We start from the raw sequence: 24,220 nt of genomic DNA on the forward strand, positions 1-24,220 counted from the left end.
ATCACTTTAATTTATTTTCAAGCTGACATGCTCAAATGTGAAGTGCAGTGATTAATAAAAAAAACTATCTGTTAGCACATGGGAATAGCAGATGCTGTAAGTTTTTTTTGCATCGCTTTCATTTACTCTCCAACTCACATTCCTGAATGTGAAGTGCAGTGATTCATCAAAAAACTATCTGTTAGCAGCTTGGACTACGAGATGCTGTAAGCTTCTCTTGCATCACTTTAATTTACTTTTAAGATGACATGCTAGGATGTGAAGTGCAGTGATTAATTAAAAAAAACTATCTGTTAGCACCTGGGAATAGCAGATGCTGTAAGTTTTTGTTGCATCACTTTAATTTAATCTGCAACTGACATGCTTGTATGTGAAGTGTACAGATTAAATAGAAATCTTTTAGTAACAGGGAATAGCAGGTGCTGTAAGATTTTATTGCATCCCTTTAATTTATGTTCAAGCTATCATGTTCAAATTTGAAGTGCAGTGAATGATTAAATCAAACTATCTGCTAGCACCTAGGAATAGCAGATGCTGTAAGTTTTTATTGCATCACTTTAATTTACTCTCCAACTGACATGCTTGAATGTGAAGTGCAGTGATTAATAAAAAAACTGTCTGTTAGTGCCTCCGTATACCAGATGTTGTAAGCTTTTATTGCATCATTTAATTTACTTTCAAGATAACATTCTACAATGTCAAGTGCAGGGATTAATAACAAAAATTGTCAGATTGGTCTTTGATCATATTTGCTATGATTAGGCAATTTGAGTAAGTGTTTAAGGCTTACGGCCACACCAGCTTGAGAACGACCAGTCTCGTCTGACCTTGGAAGCGAAACAAGTTTGGGCCTGGATAGTACTGAGGTGGGACCCTATCTAGGAATACCAGGTGCTGTAAGCTTTTCTTGCATCACTTTAATTTACTTTCAAGATGACATGCTAGGATGTGAAGTTCAGTGATTAATTAAAAAAAAACTATCTGTTAGCACCTGGGAATAGCAAATCCTGTAAGTTTTTGTTGCATCACTTTAATTTAATCTGCAACTGACATGCTTGTATGTGAAGTGTACAAATTAAATAGAAATCTTTTAGTACCAGGGAATAGCAGGTGCTGTAAGATTTTATTGCATCCCTTTAATTTATGTTCAAGCCATCATGTTCAAATTTGAAGTGCAGTGAATAATTAAATCAAACTATCTGTTAGCACCTGGGAATAGCAGATGGTGTAAGTTTTTATTGCATCACTTTAATTTACTCTCCAACTGACATGCTTGAATGTGAAGTGCAGTGATTAATAAAAAAATTGTCTCGTATTGCCTCCGTATACCAGATGTTGTAAGATTTTATTGCATCATTTAATTTACTTTCAAGATAACATTCTAGAATGTCAAGTGCAGGGATTAATAAAAAAAATAGTCAGATTGGTCTTTAATTCATATTTGCTATGATTAGGCAATTTGACTAAATGTTTAAGGCTTACTGCCACACCATCTTGAGAACGCCCAATCTCATCTGACCTTGGAAGCTAAGCAAGTTTGGGCCTGGATAGTACTGAGGTGGGACCCTACCTAGGAATACCAGGTGCTGTAAACTTTTCTTGCATCACTTTAATTTACTTTCAAGCTGACATGCTCAAATGTGAAGTGCAGTGATTAATAAAAAAAAACTATCTGTTAGCACATGGGAATAGCAGATGCTGTAAGTTTTTTTTGCATCACTTTCATTTACTCTCCAAATCACATGCCTGAATGTGAAGTGCAGTGATTCATCAAAAAACTATCTGTTAGCAGCTTGGACTACGAGATGCTGTAAGCTTCTCTTGCATCACTTTAATGTACTTTTAAGATGACATGCTAGGATGTGAAGTGCAGTGATTAATTAAAAAAGCTATCTGTTAGCACCTGGGAATAGCAGATGCTGTAAGTTTTTGTTGCATCACTTTAATTTAATCTGCAACTGACATGCTTGTATGTGAAGTGTACAGATTAAATAGAAATCTTTTAGTACCAGGGAATAGCAGGTGCTGTAAGATTTTATTGCATCCCTTTAATTTATGTTCAAGCCATCATGTTCAAATTTGAAGTGCAGTGAATAATTAAATCAAACTATCTGTTAGCACCTGGGAATAGCAGATGCTGTAAGTTTTTATTGCATCACTTTAATTTACTCTCCAACTGACATGCTTGAATGTGAAGTGCAGTGATTAATAAAAAAATTGTCTCGTATTGCCTCCGTATACCAGATGTTGTAAGCTTTTATTGCATCATTTAATTTACTTTCAAGATAACATTCTAGAATGTCAAGTGCAGGGATTAATAAAAAAAATAGTCAGATTGGTCTTTGATCACATTTGCTATGATTAGGCAATTTGACTAAGTGTTTAAGGCTTACTGCCACACCATCTTGAGAACGCCCAATTTCATCTGACCTTGGAAGCTAAGCAAGTTTGGGTCTGGATAGTACTGAGGTGGGACCCTAACTAGGAATACCAGGTGCTGTAAGCTTTTCTTGCATCACTTTAATTTACTTTCAAGCTGACATGCTCAAATGTGAAGTGCAGTGATTAATAAAAAAAACTATCTGTTAGCACATGGGAATAGCAGATGCTGTAAGTTTTTTTTGCATCACTTTCATTTACTCTCCAACTCACATGCCTGAATGTGAAGTGCAGTGATTCATCAAAAAACTATCTGTTAGCAGCTTGGACTACGAGATGCTGTAAGCTTCTCTTGCATCACTTTAATTTACTTTTAAGATGACATGCTAGGATGTGAAGTGCAGTGATTAATTAAAAAAAACTGTCTGTTAGCACCTGGGAATAGCAGATGCTGTAAGTTTTTGTTGCATCACTTTAATTTAATCTGCAACTGACATGCTTGTATGTGAAGTGTACAGATTAAATAGAAATCTTTTAGTACCAGGGAATAGCAGGTGCTGTAATATTTTATTGCATCCCTTTAATTTATGTTCAAGCTATCATGTTCAAATTTGAAGTGCAGTGATTAATTAAAAAAAACTGTCTGTTAGCACCTGGGAATAGCAGATGCTGTAAATTTTTGTTGCATCACTTTAATTTAATCTGCAACTGACATGCTTGTATGTGAAGTGTACAGATTAAATAGAAATCTTTTAGTACCAGGGAATAGCAGGTGCTGTAAGATTTTATTGCATCCCTTTAATTTATGTTCAAGCTATCATGTTCAAATTTGAAGTGCAGTGAATAATTAAATCAAACTATCTGCTAGCACCTGGGAATAGCAGATGCTGTAAGTTTTTATTGCATCACTTTTATTTACTCTCCAACTGACATGCTTGAATGTGAAGTGCAGTGATTAATAAAAAAACTGTCTGTTAGTGCCTCCGTATACCAGATGTTGTAAGCTTTAATTGCATCATTTAATTTACTTTCAAGATAACATTCTACAATGTCAAGTGCAGGGATTAATAAAAAAAATTGTCAGATTGGTCTTTGATCATATTTGCTATGATTAGGCAATTTGAGTAAGTCTTTAAGGCTTACGGCCACACCAGCTTGAGAACGCCCAATCTCATCTGACCTTGGAAGCTAAGTAAGTTTGGGTCTGGATAGTACTGAGGTGGGACCCTAACTAGGAATACCAGGTGCTGTAAGCTTTTCTTGCATCACTTTAATTTACTTTCAAGCTGACATGCTCAAATGTGAAGTGCAGTGATTAATAAAAAAAACTATCTGTTAGCACATGGGAATAGCAGATGCTGTAAGTTTTTTTTGCATCACTTTCATTTACTCTCCAACTCACATGCCTGAATGTGAAGTGCAGTGATTCATCAAAAAACTATCTGTTAGCAGCTTGGACTACGAGATGCTGTAAGCTTCTCTTGCATCACTTTAATTTACTTTTAAGATGACATGCTAGGATGTGAAGTGCAGTGATTAATTAAAAAAAACTGTCTGTTAGCACCTGGGAATAGCAGATGCTGTAAGTTTTTGTTGCATCACTTTAATTTAATCTGCAACTGACATGCTTGTATGTGAAGTGTACAGATTAAATAGAAATCTTTTAGTACCAGGGAATAGCAGGTGCTGTAAGATTTTATTGCATCCCTTTAATTTATGTTCAAGCTATCATGTTCAAATTTGAAGTGCAGTGAATAATTAAATCAAACTATCTGCTAGCACCTGGGAATAGCAGATGCTGTAAGTTTTTATTGCATCACTTTAATTTACTCTCCAACTGACATGCTTGAATGTGAAGTGCAGTGATTAATAAAAAAAACTGTCTGTTAGTGCCTCCGTATACCAGATGTTGTAAGATTTTATTGCATCATTTAATTTACTTTCAAGATAACATTCTAGAATGTCAAGTGCAGGGATTAATAAAAAAAATTGTCAGATTGGTCTTTGATCATATTTGCTATGATTAGGCAATTTGAGGAAGTCTTTAAGGCTTACGGCCACACCAGCTTGAGAACGCCCAATCTCATCTGACCTTGGAAGCTAAGTAAGTTTGGGCCTGGATAGTACTGAGGTGGGACCCTACCTAGGAATACCAGGTGCTGTAAGCTTTTCTTGCATCACTTTAATTTATTCTCAAGCTGACATGCTCAAATGTGAAGTGCAGTGATTAATAAAAAAAACTATCTGTTAGCACATGGGAATAGCAGATGCTGTAAGTTTTTTTTGCATCACTTTCATTTACTCTCCAACTCACATTCCTGAATGTGAAGTGCAGTGATTCATCAAAAAACTATCTGTTAGCAGCTTGGACTACGAGATGCTGTAAGCTTCTCTTGCATCACTTTAATTTACTTTTAAGATGACATGCTAGGATGTGAAGTGCAGTGATTAATTTAAAAAAACTGTCTGTTAGCACCTGGGAATAGCAGATGCTGTAAGTTTTTGTTGCATCACTTTAATTTAATCTGCAACTGACATGCTTGTTTGTGAAGTGTACAGATTAAATAGAAATCTTTTAGTACCAGGGAATAGCAGGTGCTGTAAGATTTTATTGCATCCCTTTAATTTATGTTCAAGCTATCATGTTCAAATTTGAAGTGCAGTGAATAATTAAATCAAACTATCTGCTAGCACCTGGGAATAGCAGATGCTGTAAGTTTTTATTGCATCACTTTAATTTACTCTCCAACTGACATGCTTGAATGTGAAGTGCAGTGATTAATAAAAAAAACTGTCTGGTAGTGCCTCCGTATACCAGATGTTGTAAGCTTTTATTGCATCATTTAATTTACTTTCAAGATAACATTCTACAATGTCAAGTGCAGGGATTAATAAAAAAAATTGTCAGATTGGTCTTTGATCATATTTGCTATAGTTAGGCAATTTGAGTAAGTGTTTAAGGCTTATGGCCACACCAGCTTGAGAACCCCCAATCTCATCTGACCTTGGAAGCTGAACAACTTTGGGCCTGGATAGTACTGAGGTGGGACCCTACCTAGGAATACCAGGTGCTGTAAGCTTTTCTTGCATCACTTTAATTTATTTTCAAGCTGACATGCTCAAATGTGAAGTGCAGTGATTAATAAAAAAAACTATCTGTTAGCACATGGGAATAGCAGATGCTGTAAGTTTTTTTTGCATCGCTTTCATTTACTCTCCAACTCACATTCCTGAATGTGAAGTGCAGTGATTCATCAAAAAACTATCTGTTAGCAGCTTGGACTACGAGATGCTGTAAGCTTCTCTTGCATCACTTTAATTTACTTTTAAGATGACATGCTAGGATGTGAAGTGCAGTGATTAATTAAAAAAAACTATCTGTTAGCACCTGGGAATAGCAGATGCTGTAAGTTTTTGTTGCATCACTTTAATTTAATCTGCAACTGACATGCTTGTATGTGAAGTGTACAGATTAAATAGAAATCTTTTAGTAACAGGGAATAGCAGGTGCTGTAAGATTTTATTGCATCCCTTTAATTTATGTTCAAGCTATCATGTTCAAATTTGAAGTGCAGTGAATGATTAAATCAAACTATCTGCTAGCACCTAGGAATAGCAGATGCTGTAAGTTTTTATTGCATCACTTTAATTTACTCTCCAACTGACATGCTTGAATGTGAAGTGCAGTGATTAATAAAAAAACTGTCTGTTAGTGCCTCCGTATACCAGATGTTGTAAGCTTTTATTGCATCATTTAATTTACTTTCAAGATAACATTCTACAATGTCAAGTGCAGGGATTAATAACAAAAATTGTCAGATTGGTCTTTGATCATATTTGCTATGATTAGGCAATTTGAGTAAGTGTTTAAGGCTTACGGCCACACCAGCTTGAGAACGCCCAATCTCATCTGACCTTGGAAGCTAAGTAAGTTTGGGCCTGGATAGTACTAAGGTGGGACCCTATCTAGGAATACCAGGTGCTGAAAGCTTTTCTTGCATCACTTTAATTTACTTTCAAGATGACATGCTCAAATGTGAAGTGCAGTGATTAATAAAAAAAACTATCTGTTAGCACCTGGGAATAGCAGATGGTGTAAGATTTTTTCCATCACTTTCATTTACTCTCCAACTCACATGCCTGAATGTGAAGTGCAGTGATTCATCAAAAAACTATCTGTTAGCACCTTGGACTACGAGATTCTGTAAGCTTATCTTGCATCACTTTAATTTACTGTCAAGATGACATGCTAGGATGTGAAATGCAGTGATTAATTAAAAAAACTATCTGTTAGCACCTGGGAATAGCAGATGCTGTAAATTTTTGTTGCATCACTTTAATTTAATCTGCAATTGACAAGCTTGTATGTGAAGTGTACAGATTAAATAGCAACATTTTAGTACCAAGGAATAGCAGGTGCTGTAAGATTGTATTGCATCCCTTTAATTTATGTTCAAGCTATCATGTTCAAATTTGAAGTGCAGTGAATAATTAAATCAAACTATCTGCTAGCACCTGGGAATAGCAGATGCTGTAAGTTTTTATTGCATCACTTTAATTTACTCTCCAACTGACATGCTTGAATGTGAAGTGCAGTGATTAATAAAAAAACTGTCTGTTAGTGCCTCCGTATACCAGATGTTGTAAGCTTTTATTGCATCATTTAATTTACTTTCAAGATAACATTCTACAATGTCAAGTGCAGGGATTAATAAAAAGAATTGTCAGATTGGTCTTTGATCATATTTACTATGATTAGGCAATTTGAGTAAGTGTTTAAGGCTTACGGCCACACCAGTTTAAGAACGCCCAATCTCATCTGACCTTGGAAGCTAAGCAAGTTTGGGCCTGGATAGTACTAAGGTGGGACCCTACCTAGGAATACCAGGTGCTGTAAGCTTTTCTTGCATCACTTTAATATACTTACAAGCTGACATGCTCAAATGTGAAGTGCAGTGATTAATAAAAAAAACTATCTGTTAGCACCTGGGAATAGCATATGCTGTAAGTTTTTTTTGCATCACTTTCATTTACTCTCCAACTCACATGCCTGAATGTGAAGTGCAGTGATTCATCAAAAAACTATCTGTTAGCAGCTTGGACTACGAGATGCTGTAAGCTTCTCTTGCATCACTTTAATTTACTTTTAAGATGACATGCTAGGATGTGAAGTGCAGTGATTAATTAAAAAAAACTATCTGTTAGCACCTGGGAATAGCAGATGCTGTAAGTTTTTGTTGCATCACTTTAATTTAATCTGCAACTGACATGCTTGTATGTGAAGTGTACAGATTAAATAGAAATCTTTTAGTAACAGGGAATAGCAGGTGCTGTAAGATTTTATTGCATCCCTTTAATTTATGTTCAAGCTATCATGTTCAAATTTGAAGTGCAGTGAATGATTAAATCAAACTATCTGCTAGCACCTAGGAATAGCAGATGCTGTAAGTTTTTATTGCATCACTTTAATTTACTCTCCAACTGACATGCTTGAATGTGAAGTGCAGTGATTAATAAAAAAACTGTCTGTTAGTGCCTCCGTATACCAGATGTTGTAAGCTTTTATTGCATCATTTAATTTACTTTCAAGATAACATTCTACAATGTCAAGTGCAGGGATTAATAACAAAAATTGTCAGATTGGTCTTTGATCATATTTGCTATGATTAGGCAATTTGAGTAAGTGTTTAAGGCTTACGGCCACACCAGCTTGAGAACGACCAGTCTCGTCTGACCTTGGAAGCGAAACAAGTTTGGGCCTGGATAGTACTGAGGTGGGACCCTATCTAGGAATACCAGGTGCTGTAAGCTTTTCTTGCATCACTTTAATTTACTTTCAAGATGACATGCTAGGATGTGAAGTTCAGTGATTAATTAAAAAAAAACTATCTGTTAGCACCTGGGAATAGCAAATCCTGTAAGTTTTTGTTGCATCACTTTAATTTAATCTGCAACTGACATGCTTGTATGTGAAGTGTACAGATTAAATAGAAATCTTTTAGTACCAGGGAATAGCAGGAGCTGTAAGATTTTATTGCATCCCTTTAATTTATGTTCAAGCTATCATGTTCAAATTTGAAGTGCAGTGAATAATTAAATCAAACTATCTGCTAGCACCTGGGAATAGCAGATGCTGTAAGTTTTTATTGCATCACGTTAATTTACTCTCCAACTGACATGCTTGAATGTGAAGTGCAGTGATTAATAAAAAAACTGTCTGGTAGTGCCTCCGTATACCAGATGTTGTAAGCTTTTATTGCATCATTTAATTTACTTTCAAGATAACATTCTACAATGTCAAGTGCAGGGATTAATAAAAAAAATTGTCAGATTGGTCTTTGATCATATTTGCTATGATTAGGCAATTTGAGTAAGTGTTTAAGGCTTATGGCCACACCAGCTTGAGAACCCCCAATCTCATCTGACCTTGGAAGCTGAACAACTTTGGGCCTGGATAGTACTGAGGTGGGACCCTACCTAGGAATACCAGGTGCTGTAAGCTTTTCTTGCATCACTTTAATTTACTTTCAAGCTGACATGCTCAAATGTGAAGTGCAGTGATTAAGAAAAAAAACTATCTGTTAGCACATGGGAATAGCAGATGCTGTAAGTTTTTTTTGCATCACTTTCATTTACTCTCCAACTCACATGCCTGAATGTGAAGTGCAGTGATTCATCAAAAAACTATCTGTTAGCAGCTTGGACTACGAGATGCTGTAAGCTTCTCTTGCATCACTTTAATTTACTTTTAAGATGACATGCTAGGATGTGAAGTGCAGTGATTAATTAAAAAAAACTGTCTGTTAGCACCTGGGAATAGCAGATGCTGTAAGTTTTTGTTGCATCACTTTAATTTAATCTGCAACTGACATGCTTGTATGTGAAGTGTACAGATTAAATAGAAATCTTTTAGTACCAGGGAATAGCAGGTGCTGTAAGATTTTATTGCATCCCTTTAATTTATGTTCAAGCTATCATGTTCAAATTTGACGTGCAGTGAATAATTAAATCAAACTATCTGCTAGCACCTGGGAATAGCAGATGCTGTAAGTTTTTATTGCATCACTTTAATTTACTCTCCAACTGACATGCTTGAATGTGAAGTGCAGTGATTAATAAAAAAACTGTCTGTTAGTGCCTCCGTATACCAGATGTTGTAAGATTTTATTGCATCATTTAATTTACTTTCAAGATAACATTCTAGAATATCAAGTGCAGGGATTAATAAAAAAAATTGTCAGATTGGTCTTTGATCATATTTGCTATGATTAGGCAATTTGAGGGAGTCTTTAAGGCTTACGGCCACACCAGCTTGAGAACGCCCAATCTCATCTGACCTTGGAAGCTAAGTAAGTTTGGGCCTGGATAGTACTGAGGTGGGACCCTACCTAGGAATACCAAGTGCTGTAAGCTTTTCTTGCATCACTTTAATTTATTTTCAAGCTGACATGCTCAAATGTGAAGTGCAGTGATTAATAAAAAAAACTATCTGTTAGCACATGGGAATAGCAGATGCTGTAAGTTTTTTTTGCATCACTTTCATTTACTCTCCAACTCACATGCCTGAATGTGAAGTGCAGTGATTCATCAAAAAACTATCTGTTAGCAGCTTGGACTACGAGATGCTGTAAGCTTCTCTTGCATCACTTTAATTTACTTTTAAGATGACATGCTAGGATGTGAAGTGCAGTGATTAATTAAAAAAAACTGTCTGTTAGCACCTGGGAATAGCAGATGCTGTAAGTTTTTGTTGCATCACTTTAATTTAATCTGCAACTGACATGCTTGTTTGTGAAGTGTACAGATTAAATAGAAATCTTTTAGTACCAGGGAATAGCAGGTGCTGTAAGATTTTATTGCATCCCTTTAATTTATGTTCAAGCTATCATGTTCAAATTTGAAGTGCAGTGAATAATTAAATCAAACTATCTGCTAGCACCTGGGAATAGCAGATGCTGTAAGTTTTTATTGCATCACTTTAATTTACTCTCCAACTGACATGCTTGAATGTGAAGTGCAGTGATTAATAAAAAAACTGTCTGTTAGTGCCTCCGTATACCAGATGTTGTAAGATTTTATTGCATCATTTAATTTACTTTCAAGATAACATTCTAGAATGTCAAGTGCAGGGATTAATAAAAAAAATTGTCAGATTGGTCTTTGATCATATTTGCTATGATTAGGCAATTTGAGGAAGCTTTTAAGGCTTACGGCCACACCAGCTTGAGAACGCCCAATCTCATCTGACCTTGGAAGCTAAGTAAGTTTGGGCCTGGATAGTACTAAGGTGGGACCCTATCTAGGAATACCAGGTGCTGAAAGCTTTTCTTGCATCACTTTAATTTACTTTCAAGATGACATGCTCAAATGTGAAGTGCAGTGATTAATAAAAAAAACTATCTGTTAGCACCTGGGAATAGCATATGCTGTAAGTTTTTTTTGCATCACTTTCATTTACTCTCCAACTCACATGCCTGAATGTGAAGTGCAGTGATTCATCAAAAAACTATCTGTTAGCAGCTTGGACTACGAGATGCTGTAAGCTTCTCTTGCATCACTTTAATTTACTTTTAAGATGACATGCTAGGATGTGAAGTGCAGTGATTAATTAAAAAAAACTATCTCTTAGCACCTGGGAATAGCAGATGCTGTAAGTTTTTGTTGCATCACTTTAATTTAATCTGCAACTGACATGCTTGTATGTGAAGTGTACAGATTAAATAGAAATCTTTTAGTACCAGGGAATAGCAGGTGCTGTAAGATTTTATTGCATCCCTTTAATTTATGTTCAAGCTATCATGTTCAAATTTGAAGTGCAGTGAATAATTAAATCAAACTATCTGCTAGCACCTAGGAATAGCAGATGCTGTAAGTTTTTATTGCATCACTTTAATTTACTCTCCAACTGACATGCTTGAATGTGAAGTGCAGTGATTAATAAAAAAAAACTGTCTGTTAGTGCCTCTGTATACCAGATGTTGTAAGCTTTTATTGCATCATTTAATTTACTTTCAAGATAACATTCTACAATGTCAAGTGCAGGGATTAATAAAAAAAATTGTCAGATTGGTCTTTGATCATATTTGCTATGATTAGGCAATTTGAGTAAGTGTTTAAGACTTACGGCCACACCAGCTTGAGAACGCCCAATCTCATCTGACCTTGGAAGCTGAACAACTTTGGGCCTGGATAGTACTGAGGTGGGACCCTACCTAGGAATTCCAGGTGCTGTAAGCTTTTCTTGCATCACTTTAATTTACTTTCAAGATGACATGCTCAAATGTGAAGTGCAGTGATTAATAAAAAAAACTATCTGTTAGCACATGGGAATAGCAGATGCTGTAAGTTTTTTTTGCATCACTTTCATTTACTCTCCAACTCACATGCCTGAATGTGAAGTGCAGTGATTCATCAAAAAACTATCTGTTAGCAGCTTGGACTACGAGATGCTGTAAGCTTATCTTGCATCACTTTAATTTACTGTCAAGATGACATGCTAGGATGTGAAATGCAGTGATTAATTAAAAAAACTATCTGTTAGCACCTGGGAATAGCAGATGCTGTAAGTTTTTGTTGCATCACTTTAATTTAATCTGCAACTGACATGCTTGTATGTGAAGTGTACAGATTAAATAGAAATCTTTTAGTACCAGGGAATAGCAGGTGCTGTAAGATTTTATTGCATCCCTTTAATTTATGTTCAAGCTATCATGTTCAAATTTGAAGTGCAGTGAATAATTAAATCAAACTATCTGCTAGCACCTGGGAATAGCAGATGCTGTAAGTTTTTATTGCATCACTTTAATTTACTCTCCAACTGACATGCTTGAATGTGAAGTGCAGTGATTAATAAAAAAAAACTGTCTGTTAGTGCCTCTGTATACCAGATGTTGTAAGCTTTTATTGCATCATTTAATTTACTTTCAAGATAACATTCTACAATGTCAAGTGCAGGGATTAATAAAAAAAAATTGTCAGATTGGTCTTTGATCATAATTGCTATGATTAGGCAATTTGAGTAAGTGTTTAAGACTTACGGCCACACCAGCTTGAGAACGTCCAATCTCATCTGACCTTGGAAGCTGAACAACTTTGGGCCTGGATAGTACTGAGGTGGGACCCTACCTAGGAATTCCAGGTGCTGTAAGCTTTTCTTGCATCACTTTAATTTACTTTCAAGCTGACATGCTCAAATGTGAAGTGCAGTGATTAATAAAAAAAACTATCTGTTAGCACATGGGAATAGCAAATGCTGTAAGTTTTTTTTGCATCACTTTCACTTACTCTCCAACTCACATGCCTGAATGTGAAGTGCAGTGATTCATCCAAAAACTATCTGTTAGCAGCTTGGACTACGAGATGCTGTAAGCTTCTCTTGCATCACTTTAATTTACTTTTAAGATGACATGCTAGGATGTGAAATGCAGTGATTAATTAAAAAAACTATCTGTTAGCACCTGGGAATAGCAGATGCTGTAAGTTTTTGTTGCATCACTTTAATTTAATCTGCAACTGACATGCTTGTATGTGAAGTGTACAGATTAAATAGAAATCTTTTAGTACCAGGGAATAGCAGGTGCTGTAAGATTTTATTGCATCCCTTTAATTTATGTTCAAGCTATCATGTTCAAATTTGAAGTGCAGTGAATAATTAAATCAAACTATCTGCTAGCACCTAGGAATAGCAGATGCTGTAAGTTTTTATTGCATCACTTTAATTTACTCTCCAACTGACATGCTTGAATGTGAAGAGCAGTGATTAATAAAAAAAAACTGTCTGTTAGTGCCTCTGTATACCAGATGTTGTAAGCTTTTATTGCATCATTTAATTTACTTTCAAGATAACATTCTACAATGTCAAGTGCAGGGATTAATAAAAAGAATTGTCAGATTGGTCTTTGATCATATTTACTATGATTAGGCAATTTGAGTACGTGTTTAAGGCTTACGGCCACACCAGCTTGAGAACGCCCAATCTCATGTGACCTTGGAAGCTAAGCAAGTTTGGGCCTGCATAGTAATAAGGTGGGACCCTACCTAGGAATACCAGGTGCTGTAAGCTTTTCTTGCATCACTTTAATTTACTTTCAAGATGACATGCTCAAATGTGAAGTGCAGTGATTAATAAAAAAAACTATCTGTTAGCACCTGGGAATAGCAGATGGTGTAAGATTTTTTGCATCACTTTCATTTACTCTCCAACTCACATGCCTGAATGTGAAGTGCAGTGATTCATCAAAAAACTATCTGTTAGCACCTTGGACTACGAGATTCTGTAAGCTTATCTTGCATCACTTTAATTTACTTTTAAGATGACATGCTAGGATGTGAAGTGCAGTGATTAATTAAAAAAAACTATCTGTTAGCACCTGGGAATAGCAGATGCTGTAAATTTTTGTTGCATCACTTTAATTTAATCTGCAACTGACATGCTTGTATGTGAAGTGTACAGATTAAATAGAAATCTTTTAGTACCAGGGAATAGCAGGTGCTGTAAGATTTTATTGCATCCCTTTAATTTATGTTCAAGCTATCATGTTCAAATTTGAAGTGCAGTGAATAATTAAATCAAACTATCTGCTAGCACCTGGGAATAGCAGATGCTGTAAGTTTTTATTGCATCACTTTAATTTACTCTCCAACTGACATGCTTGAATGTGAAGTGCAGTGATTAATAAAAATACTGTCTGTTAGTGCCTCCGTATACCAGATGTTGTAAGCTTTTATTGCATCATTTAATTTACTTTCAAGATAACATTCTAGAATGTCAAGTGCAGGGATTAATAAAAAAAATAGTCAGATTGGTCTTTAATTCATATTTGCTATGATTAGGCAATTTGACTAATTGTTTAAGGCTTACTGCCACACCATCTTGAGAACGCCCAATCTCATCTGACCTTGGAAGCTAAGCAAGTTTGGGCCTGGATAGTACTGAGGTGGGACCCTACCTAGGAATACCAGGTGCTGTAAGCTTTTCTTGCATCACTTTAATTTACTTTCAAGCTGACATGCTCAAATGTGAAGTGCAGTGATTAATAAAAAAAAACTATCTGTTAGCACATGGGAATAGCAGATGCTGTAAGTTTTTTTTGCATCACTTTCATTTACTCTCCAACTCACATGCCTGAATGTGAAGTGCAGTGATTCATCAAAAAACTATCTGTTAGCAGATTGGACTACGAGATGCTGTAAGCTTCTCTTGCATCACTTTAATGTACTTTTAAGATGACATGCTAGGATGTGAAGTGCAGTGATTAATTAAAAAAGCTATCTGTTAGCACCTGGGAATAGCAGATGCTGTAAGTTTTTGTTGCATCACTTTAATTTAATCTGCAACTGACATGCTTGTATGTGAAGTGTACAGATTAAATAGAAATCTTTTAGTACCAGGGAATAGCAGGTGCTGTAAGATTTTATTGCATCCCTTTAATTTATGTTCAAGCCATCATGTTCAAATTTGAAGTGCAGTGAATAATTAAATCAAACTATCTGTTAGCACCTGGGAATAGCAGATGCTGTAAGTTTTTATTGCATCACTTTAATTTACTCTCCAACTGACATGCTTGAATGTGAAGTGCAGTGATTAATAAAAAAATTGTCTCGTATTGCCTCCGTATACCAGATGTTGTAAGCTTTTATTGCATCATTTAATTTACTTTCAAGATAACATTCTAGAATGTCAAGTGCAGGGATTAATAAAAAAAATAGTCAGATTGGTCTTTGATCATATTTGCTATGATTAGGCAATTTGACTAAGTGTTTAAGGCTTACTGCCACACCATCTTGAGAACGCCCAATTTCATCTGACCTTGGAAGCTAAGCAAGTTTGGGCCTGGATAGTACTGAGGTGGGACCCTACCTAGGAATACCAGGTGTTGTAAGCTTTTCATGCATCACTTTAATTTACTTTCAAGCTGACATGCTCAAATGTGAAGTGCAGTGATTAATAAAAAAAAACTATCTGTTAGCACATGGGAATAGCAGATGCTGTAAGTTTTTTTTGCATCACTTTCATTTACTCTCCAACTCACATGCCTGAATGTGAAGTGCAGTGATTCATCAAAAAACTATCTGTTAGTAGCTTGGACTACGAGATGCTGTAAGCTTCTCTTGCATCACTTTAATGTACTTTTAAGATGACATGCTAGGATGTGAAGTGCAGTGATTAATTAAAAAAGCTATCTGTTAGCACCTGGGAATAGCAGATGCTGTAAGTTTTTGTTGCATCACTTTAATTTAATCTGCAACTGACATGCTTGTATGTGAAGTGTACAGATTAAATAGAAATCTTTTAGTACCAGGGAATAGCAGGTGCTGTAAGATTTTATTGCATCCCTTTAATTTATGTTCAAGCCATCATGTTCAAATTTGAAGTGCAGTGAATAATTAAATCAAACTATCTGTTAGCACCTGGGAATAGCAGATGGTGTAAGTTTTTATTGCATCACTTTAATTTACTCTCCAACTGACATGCTTGAATGTGAAGTGCAGTGATTAATAAAAAAATTGTCTCGTATTGCCTCCGTATACCAGATGTTGTAAGATTTTATTGCATCATTTAATTTACTTTCAAGATAACATTCTAGAATGTCAAGTGCAGGGATTAATAAAAAAAATAGTCAGATTGGTCTTTAATTCATATTTGCTATGATTAGGCAATTTGACTAACTGTTTAAGGCTTACTGCCACACCATCTTGAGAACGCCCAATCTCATCTGACCTTGGAAGCTAAGCAAGTTTGGGCCTGGATAGTACTGAGGTGGGACCCTACCTAGGAATACCAGGTGCTGTAAACTTTTCTTGCATCACTTTAATTTACTTTCAAGCTGACATGCTCAAATGTGAAGTGCAGTGATTAATAAAAAAAAACTATCTGTTAGCACATGGGAATAGCAGATGCTGTAAGTTTTTTTTGCATCACTTTCATTTACTCTCCAAATCACATGCCTGAATGTGAAGTGCAGTGATTCATCAAAAAACTATCTGTTAGCAGCTTGGACTACGAGATGCTGTAAGCTTCTCTTGCATCACTTTAATGTACTTTTAAGATGACATGCTAGGATGTGAAGTGCAGTGATTAATTAAAAAAGCTATCTGTTAGCACCTGGGAATAGCAGATGCTGTAAGTTTTTGTTGCATCACTTTAATTTAATCTGCAACTGACATGCTTGTATGTGAAGTGTACAGATTGAATAGAAATCTTTTAGTACCAGGGAATAGCAGGTGCTGTAAGATTTTATTGCATCCCTTTAATTTATGTTCAAGCCATCATGTTCAAATTTGAAGTGCAGTGAATAATTAAATCAAACTATCTGTTAGCACCTGGGAATAGCAGATGCTGTAAGTTTTTATTGCATCACTTTAATTTACTCTCCAACTGACATGCTTGAATGTGAAGTGCAGTGATTAATAAAAAAATTGTCTCGTATTGCCTCCGTATACCAGATGTTGTAAGCTTTTATTGCATCATTTAATTTACTTTCAAGATAACATTCTAGAATGTCAAGTGCAGGGATTAATAAAAAAAATAGTCAGATTGGTCTTTGATCATATTTGCTATGATTAGGCAATTTGAGTAAGTGTTTAAGGCTTATGGCCACACCAGCTTGAGAACGACCAGTCTCGTCTGACCTTGGAAGCGAAACAAGTTTGGGCCTGGATAGTACTGAGGTGGGACCCTATCTAGGAATACCAGGTGCTGTAAGCTTTTCTTGCATCACTTTAATTTACTTTCAAGATGACATGCTAGGATGTGAAGTTCAGTGATTAATTAAAAAAAAACTATCTGTTAGCACCTGGGAATAGCAAATCCTGTAAGTTTTTGTTGCATCACTTTAATTTAATCTGCAACTGACATGCTTGTATGTGAAGTGTACAGATTAAATAGAAATCTTTTAGTACCAGGGAATAGCAGGAGCTGTAAGATTTTATTGCATCCCTTTAATTTATGTTCAAGCTATCATGTTCAAATTTGAAGTGCAGTGAATAATTAAATCAAACTATCTGCTAGCACCTGGGAATAGCAGATGCTGTAAGTTTTTATTGCATCACGTTAATTTACTCTCCAACTGACATGCTTGAATGTGAAGTGCAGTGATTAATAAAAAAACTGTCTGGTAGTGCCTCCGTATACCAGATGTTGTAAGCTTTTATTGCATCATTTAATTTACTTTCAAGATAACATTCTACAATGTCAAGTGCAGGGATTAATAAAAAAAATTGTCAGATTGGTCTTTGATCATATTTGCTATGATTAGGCAATTTGAGTAAGTGTTTAAGGCTTATGGCCACACCAGCTTGAGAACCCCCAATCTCATCTGACCTTGGAAGCTGAACAACTTTGGGCCTGGATAGTACTGAGGTGGGACCCTACCTAGGAATACCAGGTGCTGTAAGCTTTTCTTGCATCACTTTAATTTACTTTCAAGCTGACATGCTCAAATGTGAAGTGCAGTGATTAAGAAAAAAAACTATCTGTTAGCACATGGGAATAGCAGATGCTGTAAGTTTTTTTTGCATCACTTTCATTTACTCTCCAACTCACATGCCTGAATGTGAAGTGCAGTGATTCATCAAAAAACTATCTGTTAGCAGCTTGGACTACGAGATGCTGTAAGCTTCTCTTGCATCACTTTAATTTACTTTTAAGATGACATGCTAGGATGTGAAGTGCAGTGATTAATTAAAAAAAACTGTCTGTTAGCACCTGGGAATAGCAGATGCTGTAAGTTTTTGTTGCATCACTTTAATTTAATCTGCAACTGACATGCTTGTTTGTGAAGTGTACAGATTAAATAGAAATCTTTTAGTACCAGGGAATAGCAGGTGCTGTAAGATTTTATTGCATCCCTTTAATTTATGTTCAAGCTATCATGTTCAAATTTGAAGTGCAGTGAATAATTAAATCAAACTATCTGCTAGCACCTGGGAATAGCAGATGCTGTAAGTTTTTATTGCATCACTTTAATTTACTCTCCAACTGACATGCTTGAATGTGAAGTGCAGTGATTAATAAAAAAACTGTCTGTTAGTGCCTCCGTATACCAGATGTTGTAAGATTTTATTGCATCATTTAATTTACTTTCAAGATAACATTCTAGAATGTCAAGTGCAGGGATTAATAAAAAAAATTGTCAGATTGGTCTTTGATCATATTTGCTATGATTAGGCAATTTGAGGAAGCTTTTAAGGCTTACGGCCACACCAGCTTGAGAACGCCCAATCTCATCTGACCTTGGAAGCTAAGTAAGTTTGGGCCTGGATAGTACTAAGGTGGGACCCTATCTAGGAATACCAGGTGCTGAAAGCTTTTCTTGCATCACTTTAATTTACTTTCAAGATGACATGCTCAAATGTGAAGTGCAGTGATTAATAAAAAAAACTATCTGTTAGCACCTGGGAATAGCAGATGGTGTAAGATTTTTTCCATCACTTTCATTTACTCTCCAACTCACATGCCTGAATGTGAAGTGCAGTGATTCATCAAAAAACTATCTGTTAGCACCTTGGACTACGAGATTCTGTAAGCTTATCTTGCATCACTTTAATTTACTGTCAAGATGACATGCTAGGATGTGAAATGCAGTGATTAATTAAAAAAACTATCTGTTAGCACCTGGGAATAGCAGATGCTGTAAATTTTTGTTGCATCACTTTAATTTAATCTGCAATTGACAAGCTTGTATGTGAAGTGTACAGATTAAATAGAAACATTTTAGTACCAAGGAATAGCAGGTGCTGTAAGATTGTATTGCATCCCTTTAATTTATGTTCAAGCTATCATGTTCAAATTTGAAGTGCAGTGAATAATTAAATCAAACTATCTGCTAGCACCTGGGAATAGCAGATGCTGTAAGTTTTTATTGCATCACTTTAATTTACTCTCCAACTGACATGCTTGAATGTGAAGTGCAGTGATTAATAAAAAAACTGTCTGTTAGTGCCTCCGTATACCAGATGTTGTAAGCTTTTATTGCATCATTTAATTTACTTTCAAGATAACATTCTACAATGTCAAGTGCAGGGATTAATAAAAAGAATTGTCAGATTGGTCTTTGATCATATTTACTATGATTAGGCAATTTGAGTAAGTGTTTAAGGCTTACGGCCACACCAGTTTAAGAACGCCCAATCTCATCTGACCTTGGAAGCTAAGCAAGTTTGGGCCTGGATAGTACTAAGGTGGGACCCTACCTAGGAATACCAGGTGCTGTAAGCTTTTCTTGCATCACTTTAATATACTTACAAGCTGACATGCTCAAATGTGAAGTGCAGTGATTAATAAAAAAAACTATCTGTTAGCACCTGGGAATAGCATATGCTGTAAGTTTTTTTTGCATCACTTTCATTTACTCTCCAACTCACATGCCTGAATGTGAAGTGCAGTGATTCATCAAAAAACTATCTGTTAGCAGCTTGGACTACGAGATGCTGTAAGCTTCTCTTGCATCACTTTAATTTACTTTTAAGATGACATGCTAGGATGTGAAGTGCAGTGATTAATTAAAAAAAACTATCTGTTAGCACCTGGGAATAGCAGATGCTGTAAGTTTTTGTTGCATCACTTTAATTTAATCTGCAACTGACATGCTTGTATGTGAAGTGTACAGATTAAATAGAAATCTTTTAGTACCAGGGAATAGCAGGTGCTGTAAGATTTTATTGCATCCCTTTAATTTATGTTCAAGCTATCATGTTCAAATTTGAAGTGCAGTGAATAATTAAATCAAACTATCTGCTAGCACCTAGGAATAGCAGATGCTGTAAGTTTTTATTGCATCACTTTAATTTACTCTCCAACTGACATGCTTGAATGTGAAGTGCAGTGATTAATAAAAAAAAACTGTCTGTTAGTGCCTCTGTATACCAGATGTTGTAAGCTTTTATTGCATCATTTAATTTACTTTCAAGATAACATTCTACAATGTCAAGTGCAGGGATTAATAAAAAAAATTGTCAGATTGGTCTTTGATCATATTTGCTATGATTAGGCAATTTGAGTAAGTGTTTAAGACTTACGGCCACACCAGCTTGAGAACGCCCAATCTCATCTGACCTTGGAAGCTGAACAACTTTGGGCCTGGATAGTACTGAGGTGGGACCCTACCTAGGAATTCCAGGTGCTGTAAGCTTTTCTTGCATCACTTTAATTTACTTTCAAGATGACATGCTCAAATGTGAAGTGCAGTGATTAATAAAAAAAACTATCTGTTAGCACATGGGAATAGCAGATGCTGTAAGTTTTTTTTGCATCACTTTCATTTACTCTCCAACTCACATGCCTGAATGTGAAGTGCAGTGATTCATCAAAAAACTATCTGTTAGCAGCTTGGACTACGAGATGCTGTAAGCTTATCTTGCATCACTTTAATTTACTGTCAAGATGACATGCTAGGATGTGAAATGCAGTGATTAATTAAAAAAACTATCTGTTAGCACCTGGGAATAGCAGATGCTGTAAGTTTTTGTTGCATCACTTTAATTTAATCTGCAACTGACATGCTTGTATGTGAAGTGTACAGATTAAATAGAAATCTTTTAGTACCAGGGAATAGCAGGTGCTGTAAGATTTTATTGCATCCCTTTAATTTATGTTCAAGCTATCATGTTCAAATTTGAAGTGCAGTGAATAATTAAATCAAACTATCTGCTAGCACCTGGGAATAGCAGATGCTGTAAGTTTTTATTGCATCACTTTAATTTACTCTCCAACTGACATGCTTGAATGTGAAGTGCAGTGATTAATAAAAAAAAACTGTCTGTTAGTGCCTCTGTATACCAGATGTTGTAAGCTTTTATTGCATCATTTAATTTACTTTCAAGATAACATTCTACAATGTCAAGTGCAGGGATTAATAAAAAAAAATTGTCAGATTGGTCTTTGATCATAATTGCTATGATTAGGCAATTTGAGTAAGTGTTTAAGACTTACGGCCACACCAGCTTGAGAACGTCCAATCTCATCTGACCTTGGAAGCTGAACAACTTTGGGCCTGGATAGTACTGAGGTGGGACCCTACCTAGGAATTCCAGGTGCTGTAAGCTTTTCTTGCATCACTTTAATTTACTTTCAAGCTGACATGCTCAAATGTGAAGTGCAGTGATTAATAAAAAAAACTATCTGTTAGCACATGGGAATAGCAGATGCTGTAAGTTTTTTTTGCATCACTTTCATTTACTCTCCAACTCACATGCCTGAATGTGAAGTGCAGTGATTCATCAAAAAACTATCTGTTAGCAGCTTGGACTACGAGATGCTGTAAGCTTCTCTTGCATCACTTTAATTTACTTTTAAGATGACATGCTAGGATGTGAAGTGCAGTGATTAATTAAAAAAAACTATCTGTTAGCACCTGGGAATAGCAGATGTTGTAAGTTTTTGTTGCATCACTTTAATTTAATCTGCAACTGACATGCTTGTATGTGAAGTGTACAGATTAAATAGTAATCTTTTAGTACCAGGGAATAGCAGGTGCTGTAAGATTTTATTGCATCCCTTTAATTTATGTTCAAGCTATCATGTTCAAATTTGAAGTGCAGTGAATAATTAAATCAAACTATCTGCTAGCACCTGGGAATAGCAGATGCTGTAAGTTTTTATTGCATCACTTTAATTTACTCTCCAACTGACATGCTTGAATGTGAAGTGCAGTGATTAATAAAAAAACTGTCTGGTAGTGCCTCCGTATACCAGATTTTGTAAGCTGTTATTGAATCATTTAATTTACTTTCAAGATAACATTCTAGAATGGCAAGTGCAGGGATTAATAAAAAAAATTGTCAGATTGGTCTTTGATCATATTTGCTATGATTAGGCAATTTGAGTAAGTGTTTAAGGCTTACGTCCACACCAGCTTGAGAATGCCCAATCTCATCTGACCTTGGAAGCTAAGCAAGTTTGGGCCTGGATAGTCCTAAGGTGGGACCCTACCTAGGAATACCAGGTGCTGTAAGCTTTTCTTGCATCACTTTAATTTACTTTCAAGCTGACATGCTCAAATGTGAAGTGCAGTGATTAATAAAAAAAACTATCTGTTAGCACCTGGGAATAGCATATGCTGTAAGTTTTTTTTGCATCACTTTCATTTACTCTCCAACTCACATGCCTGAATGTGAAGTGCAGTGATTCATCAAAAAACTATCTGTTAGCAGCTTGGACTACGAGATGCTGTAAGCTTCTCTGGCATCACTTTAATTTACTTTTAAGATGACATGCTAGGATGTGAAATGTAGTGATTAATTAAAAAAACTATCTGTTAGCACCTGGGAATAGCAGATGCTGTAAGTTTTTGTTGCATCACTTTAATTTAATCTGCAACTGACATGCTTGTATGTGAAGTCTACAGATTAACTAGAAATCTTTTAGTACCAGGGAATAGCAGGTGCTGTAAGATTGTATTGCATCCCTTTAATTTATGTTCAAGCTATCATGTTCAAATTTGAAGTGCAGTGAATAATTAACTCAAACTATCTGTTAGCACCTGGGAGTAGCAGATGCTGTAAGTTTTTTTTGCATCACTTTCATTTACTCTCGAACTCACATGCCTGAATGTGAAGTGCAGTGATTCATCAAAAAACTGTCTGTTAGTGCCTCTGTATACCAGATGTTGTAAGCTTTTATTGCATCATTTAATTTACATTCAAGATAACATTCTAGAATGTCAAGTGCAGGGATTAAAAAAAAATTTGTCAGATTGGTCTTTGATCATATTTGCTATGATTAGGCAATTTGAGTAAGCGTATAAGACTTACGGCCACACCACCTTGAGAAATCCCAATCTCATCTGACCTTGGAAGCTAAGCAAGTTTGGGCCTGGATAGTACTGAGGTGGGACCCTACCTAGGAATACCAGGTGCTGTAAGCTTTTCTTGCATCACTTTAATTTACTTTCAAGCTGACATGTTCAAATGTGAAGTGCAGTGATTAATAAAAAAAACTATCTGTTAGCACCTGGGAATAGCCGATGCTGTAAGTTTTTTTTGCATCACTTTCATTTACTCTCCAACTCACATGCCTGAATGTGAAGTGCAGTGATTCATCAAAAAACTGTCTGTTAGTGCCTCCGTATACCAGATGTTGTAAGCTTTTATTGCATCATTTAATTTACATTCAAGATAACATTCTAGAATGTCAATTGCAGGGATTAATAAAAAAAATTGTCAGATTGGTCTTTGATCATATTTGCTATGATTAGGCAATTTGAGTAAGTGTTTAAGGCTTACGGCCAAACCAGCTTGAGAATGCCCAATCTCATCTGACCTTGGAAGCTAAGCAAGTTTGGGCCTGGATAGTACTGAGGTGGGACCCTACCTATGTATACCAGGTGCTGTAAGCTTTTCTTGCATCACTTTAATTTACTTTCAAGCTGACATGCTCAAATGTGAAGTGCAATGATTAATAAAAAAAACTATCTGTTAGCACCTGGGAATAGCAGATGCTGTACGTTTTTTTTTGCATCACTTTCATTTACTCTCCAACTCACATGCCTGAATGTGAAGTGCAGTGATTCATCAAAAAACTATCTGTTAGCACCTGGGAATAGCAGATGCTGTACGTTTTTTTTTGCATCACTTTCATTTACTCTCCAACTCACATGCCTGAATGTGAAGTGCAGTGATTCATCTGTTAGCACCTTGGACTACGAGATGCTGTAAGCTTCTCTTGCATCACTTTAATTTACTGTCAAGATGACATGCTAGGATGTGAAATGCAGTGATTAATTAAAAAAACTATCTGTTAGCACCTGGGAATAGCAGATGCTGTAAGTTTTTGTTGCATCACTTTAATTTAATCTGCAACTGACAAGCTTGTATGTGAAGTGTACAGATTAAATAGAAATCT

At 35.8% G+C, this 24,220-nt stretch overlaps 27 pseudogenes; all 27 read left to right on the forward strand.

Annotated features, from left to right (window-relative positions):
- Positions 1 to 784: 784 nt before the first annotated feature.
- Positions 785 to 903, forward strand: LOC145644060 (5S ribosomal RNA; annotated as a pseudogene).
- Positions 904 to 1,476: 573 nt separating this feature from the next.
- Positions 1,477 to 1,595, forward strand: LOC145650072 (5S ribosomal RNA; annotated as a pseudogene).
- A 792-nt stretch (positions 1,596 to 2,387) lies between these two features.
- Positions 2,388 to 2,506, forward strand: LOC145644119 (5S ribosomal RNA; annotated as a pseudogene).
- Positions 2,507 to 3,516: 1,010 nt separating this feature from the next.
- Positions 3,517 to 3,635, forward strand: LOC145650160 (5S ribosomal RNA; annotated as a pseudogene).
- A 793-nt stretch (positions 3,636 to 4,428) lies between these two features.
- LOC145647748 (5S ribosomal RNA) lies at positions 4,429 to 4,547 on the forward strand (annotated as a pseudogene).
- A 793-nt stretch (positions 4,548 to 5,340) lies between these two features.
- LOC145644259 (5S ribosomal RNA) lies at positions 5,341 to 5,459 on the forward strand (annotated as a pseudogene).
- Positions 5,460 to 6,251: 792 nt separating this feature from the next.
- On the forward strand, positions 6,252 to 6,370 carry LOC145650045 (5S ribosomal RNA; annotated as a pseudogene).
- A 790-nt stretch (positions 6,371 to 7,160) lies between these two features.
- LOC145649010 (5S ribosomal RNA) lies at positions 7,161 to 7,279 on the forward strand (annotated as a pseudogene).
- Positions 7,280 to 8,071: 792 nt separating this feature from the next.
- Positions 8,072 to 8,190, forward strand: LOC145644061 (5S ribosomal RNA; annotated as a pseudogene).
- A 572-nt stretch (positions 8,191 to 8,762) lies between these two features.
- LOC145644261 (5S ribosomal RNA) lies at positions 8,763 to 8,881 on the forward strand (annotated as a pseudogene).
- Positions 8,882 to 9,673: 792 nt separating this feature from the next.
- LOC145649781 (5S ribosomal RNA) lies at positions 9,674 to 9,792 on the forward strand (annotated as a pseudogene).
- Positions 9,793 to 10,584: 792 nt separating this feature from the next.
- On the forward strand, positions 10,585 to 10,703 carry LOC145650046 (5S ribosomal RNA; annotated as a pseudogene).
- Positions 10,704 to 11,497: 794 nt separating this feature from the next.
- On the forward strand, positions 11,498 to 11,616 carry LOC145644343 (5S ribosomal RNA; annotated as a pseudogene).
- A 794-nt stretch (positions 11,617 to 12,410) lies between these two features.
- Positions 12,411 to 12,529, forward strand: LOC145645090 (5S ribosomal RNA; annotated as a pseudogene).
- A 793-nt stretch (positions 12,530 to 13,322) lies between these two features.
- Positions 13,323 to 13,441, forward strand: LOC145650875 (5S ribosomal RNA; annotated as a pseudogene).
- A 792-nt stretch (positions 13,442 to 14,233) lies between these two features.
- LOC145648913 (5S ribosomal RNA) lies at positions 14,234 to 14,352 on the forward strand (annotated as a pseudogene).
- Positions 14,353 to 15,144: 792 nt separating this feature from the next.
- On the forward strand, positions 15,145 to 15,263 carry LOC145650583 (5S ribosomal RNA; annotated as a pseudogene).
- A 793-nt stretch (positions 15,264 to 16,056) lies between these two features.
- On the forward strand, positions 16,057 to 16,175 carry LOC145650074 (5S ribosomal RNA; annotated as a pseudogene).
- A 792-nt stretch (positions 16,176 to 16,967) lies between these two features.
- On the forward strand, positions 16,968 to 17,086 carry LOC145644540 (5S ribosomal RNA; annotated as a pseudogene).
- A 572-nt stretch (positions 17,087 to 17,658) lies between these two features.
- LOC145644262 (5S ribosomal RNA) lies at positions 17,659 to 17,777 on the forward strand (annotated as a pseudogene).
- A 792-nt stretch (positions 17,778 to 18,569) lies between these two features.
- LOC145650047 (5S ribosomal RNA) lies at positions 18,570 to 18,688 on the forward strand (annotated as a pseudogene).
- Positions 18,689 to 19,478: 790 nt separating this feature from the next.
- LOC145649012 (5S ribosomal RNA) lies at positions 19,479 to 19,597 on the forward strand (annotated as a pseudogene).
- Positions 19,598 to 20,391: 794 nt separating this feature from the next.
- Positions 20,392 to 20,510, forward strand: LOC145644344 (5S ribosomal RNA; annotated as a pseudogene).
- A 794-nt stretch (positions 20,511 to 21,304) lies between these two features.
- On the forward strand, positions 21,305 to 21,423 carry LOC145645091 (5S ribosomal RNA; annotated as a pseudogene).
- A 792-nt stretch (positions 21,424 to 22,215) lies between these two features.
- On the forward strand, positions 22,216 to 22,334 carry LOC145650743 (5S ribosomal RNA; annotated as a pseudogene).
- A 790-nt stretch (positions 22,335 to 23,124) lies between these two features.
- Positions 23,125 to 23,243, forward strand: LOC145650661 (5S ribosomal RNA; annotated as a pseudogene).
- Positions 23,244 to 23,595: 352 nt separating this feature from the next.
- Positions 23,596 to 23,714, forward strand: LOC145650245 (5S ribosomal RNA; annotated as a pseudogene).
- The last annotated feature ends 506 nt before the right edge of the window (positions 23,715 to 24,220 follow it).

This window comes from Electrophorus electricus, chromosome 13 (assembly GCF_041902795.1).
Source record: "Electrophorus electricus isolate QZ-2024a chromosome 13, ASM4190279v1, whole genome shotgun sequence".
Taxonomy (NCBI): Eukaryota; Metazoa; Chordata; class Actinopteri; order Gymnotiformes; family Gymnotidae; genus Electrophorus; species Electrophorus electricus.